Source organism: Heptranchias perlo, unplaced genomic scaffold, assembly GCF_035084215.1.
Source record: "Heptranchias perlo isolate sHepPer1 unplaced genomic scaffold, sHepPer1.hap1 HAP1_SCAFFOLD_54, whole genome shotgun sequence".
Classification (NCBI taxonomy): domain Eukaryota; kingdom Metazoa; phylum Chordata; class Chondrichthyes; order Hexanchiformes; family Hexanchidae; genus Heptranchias; species Heptranchias perlo.
In genome coordinates this window covers 87,261-90,584 of record NW_027139559.1, presented here as the reverse complement: position 1 = coordinate 90,584, position 3,324 = coordinate 87,261, and the positions used below count along the sequence as shown (strand labels likewise).

General features: G+C 46.8%; 1 non-coding gene across 1 annotated transcript; it reads right to left on the bottom strand.

The window, feature by feature from the left end:
• Positions 1–1,435: 1,435 nt before the first annotated feature.
• Positions 1,436–1,518, bottom strand: trnal-cag (transfer RNA leucine (anticodon CAG)). The gene has a single exon. It is a non-coding gene; the product is annotated as a tRNA-Leu (tRNA).
• Positions 1,519–3,324: the final 1,806 nt, after the last annotated feature.

The window sequence follows — 3,324 nt, the reverse complement described above, 5'->3', positions numbered from 1 at the left end:
TGCGTCAGGTGCTAACACCGAGTCTCTTTTCTGACACAGGAGATCAGGCCCTTGGGGTAAATTGCCAAAGAGGCATTCTGCCTTTGTGGAAACCGTCCCTCAGCAACAGTCAGCACCTTGCAGGGGATGGGAGGAGGGAGAAAGAAAGTTCAATATTAATTGAATCACTAATGTTGCAAAAGTTTTTGTTAAATGTGGGCGGTCAAACTTACATGCATTTCACCGGACAGTGAGATCTGGGGGTATATGTGCACAGATCGTTGAAGATGGCAGGGCAGGTTGAGGAAGCGGTTAAGAAATCATACAGGATCCTGGGCTTTATAAATAGAGGCATAGAGTTCAAATGCAAGGAGGTTATGATGAACCTTTATAAAACACTAGTTCGGCCACAACTGGAGTATTGTGTGCAGTTCTGTACACCGCACTTTAGGAAAGATGTGAAGGCCTTAGAGAAGGTACAGAAGATGTTTACTAGAATGTTTCGAGGGATGAGGGACAGCAGTTCCGTCCAGAGGCTGGAGAAGCTCGGGTTGTTCTCCTTCGAGCAGACAATGTTGAGAGGAGATTTGATCGAGGTGTTCAAAATCATGAAGGGTCTGGACAGAGTCGACAGAGAGAAACTGTTCCCATTGGGGAAGCGGTCAAGGACCAGGGACATAGATTTAAGGTGAGTGGCAAAAGAACCAAGACGACATGAGAAAAAAACTTTTTAAACAGAGAATGTTCGTAATCAGGAATGATCACCCTCCTGAGGGGTGGTGGAGGCACATTCAATCGTGGCTTTCAAAAGGGAAATGGAGAATTACATGAAGGGAAAAAATGTCAGGGCTACGGGCATAGAGCTGGCGAGTGGGACCAGCTGGATTGGTTTTCCAGAGAGTCAACACGGACTCGACGGGCCGACTGGTCTCCTTCCGTGCTGTAACTATTCTGTGAATCCATGATTCTAACAGTCCTTGGGGTGAGCGGGAATGCTTTCGGCAAAGGTGCCATCTTTTGTTGGCAGGAAGTTTTAAAGCTCAGCGTTCATTGAAACTTGAAACACAGGAGTTGGCCATTCGGCCTATCATGGCGGTGTCGGCTCTTTGTCGGTTATCCAATTGGTCCCAATCACCTGCTCTTTCACAATTGCCCTGCAATTTGTTTGCCCTTCCAGTATTTATCCAATTCCCTTTTTTAAAGTCATAATTGCATCTGCTTCCTCCACCCTTTCGTGCAGTGCATTCCAGATCAAAACAGCTCGCTGCGTGAACGGAATTTCTCCTCATCTTCCCTATCTAGTTCTTTGGCCAATTATCATAAATCTGTTTCCTCTGGTTACCGACCTTCCTGCTAATCGAAACAATTTCTCCTTCTGAACTCTATCAAAAACCCTTGTAAAAATCAACGCCAGCCTGAAGAACAAAAAAGAGTTCCGTGCGTGTAAAGTACTAACTGTCAGAAGTGGGATTCGAACCCACGCCTCCACGAGAGACTGCGACCTGAACGCAGCGCCTTAGACCGCTCGGCCATCCTGACATGGGAAAACTCTCTGGTTGTCGGTAAATCCTGGAGGGAGACCGAGTGACCAGGATACCCGCTCCCCGGATTGTCCTGTGCCTGTGCTCGCTGAATGGGGAGGTTTGTTCGGGCCGTGGAATATTGTTTCCTGGGGAGGGGCAGCAACGCGCGGTCTGAGACTGGATTCGGTGCTTTCCATCGGCAGCGGTTGATTGTAGCAAGAGAGTCCGGAGATGCGACCTGAATGTTGATGCTGTCGTGGCCTCACTCACTCCGGGAGCTGGAGAACAGCGAGAAACTGATGGGTTTGTTGCTGCATCCGAAACGCGGCTTAGAGTTGTTGCTATTAACGGAGGCAACGCTGCAGAATCCTTTAATGATCGCTCAGAAATCAACTGAACCCTGCCGGAATGTGAATACCACTTTACTTTTCCAAAATAAGGGGAGCGACATTCATTGTGGAAACAGGGAAAGAGTCTGGTGTCGCTCACTGCATAAATATCCATGTCACAGCGAGCCAGCTCTCCTGCAACCAGTGAATCCTCCCTTCAGACTTTGTCTGTCAAGAAGGATTCTGATTTCATAGATTCATGGAATCATAGAAAGGTTACAGCACGGAAGGAGCCCATTCGGTCCATCGATCCCGTGTTGGATCTATGCAAGAACACTCCAGCTAGTCCCACTCCGCCGCTCTTTCCTCGTAGCCCTGCAAATTTTCCCATTCAATTACTGATCGAGTTCCCTTTTGAAGACCATGATTGAATCTGCCTTCACCGCCCCCTCGGGCAGTGCATTCCAGATCCTAACCACTCGCTATGGAAAAAGCTTTTTCTTCATATCACCTTTGCTTCTTTTGCCAATCACCTTAAATCAATGTCCTCTGGTTCTTGACACTTCCGCCAATGGGAACAGTCTCTCTCAATCTACTCTGTCTTGCCCGTTCATAATTTTGAATACCACTATCAAATCTCTTCGTAATCGTTTCTGTTCCAAGGCGAACAACCCCAGCTTCTCCAGTCTATCCACGTAGCTGAAGTTCCTCATCCCTGGAAATATTCCAGTAAATCTCTTCTGCACCCTCTCTAAGGCCTTCACATCTTTCCTAAAGTGCGGTGCCCAGAACTGGACACAATTCTCCAGTTGTGGCCGAACCAAAGTTTTGTAAAGTTTCATCATGACTTCCTTGCTTTTCTAATCTATGCCTCTATTTATAAAGCCCAGGAACCAGTTTGCTGTTTAAACCGCTTTCTCAACCTGCCCTGCCACCTTCAACGATTTGTGCACATAAACCCCCAGATGTCCCTGTTCTTGTACCCTTTAAGAGTTGAGCCCTCTAGTTTATATTGCCTCTACTCGTTCTTCACACCGAAATGTATGACCTCGCATTTCTTTGCGTTAAATTTCATCTGCCATGTGTCCGCCCATTCCACCAGCCTGTCTATATCCTCTTGAAGTCTATCACTATCCTCCTCACTGTTTACTGCCCTTCCAAGAAGTCATCTGTAATTTTTTGAAGTTATCCCTTGTACACCCAAGTGCAAGACATTAATATATATCAAAAAGCAGTGGTCCCAGCACTGACTCCTGGGGAACACCTCTGTTCACCTCCCTCCAGTCCGAAAAAACAACCGTTCACCGTTACTCTCTGTTTCCTGTCCTGTATCCGTGTTGCTACTGCCCCATTTATTCCATGACCGAAATCTTGATAATAAGCCTGCCGTGCAGCACTTTATCAAGCCCATTTTGAAAGTCCATATACACCACATCAACTGTATTGACCTCATCGACTTTCTGTTACCTCATCAAAAACTCTATCAGGTTCGT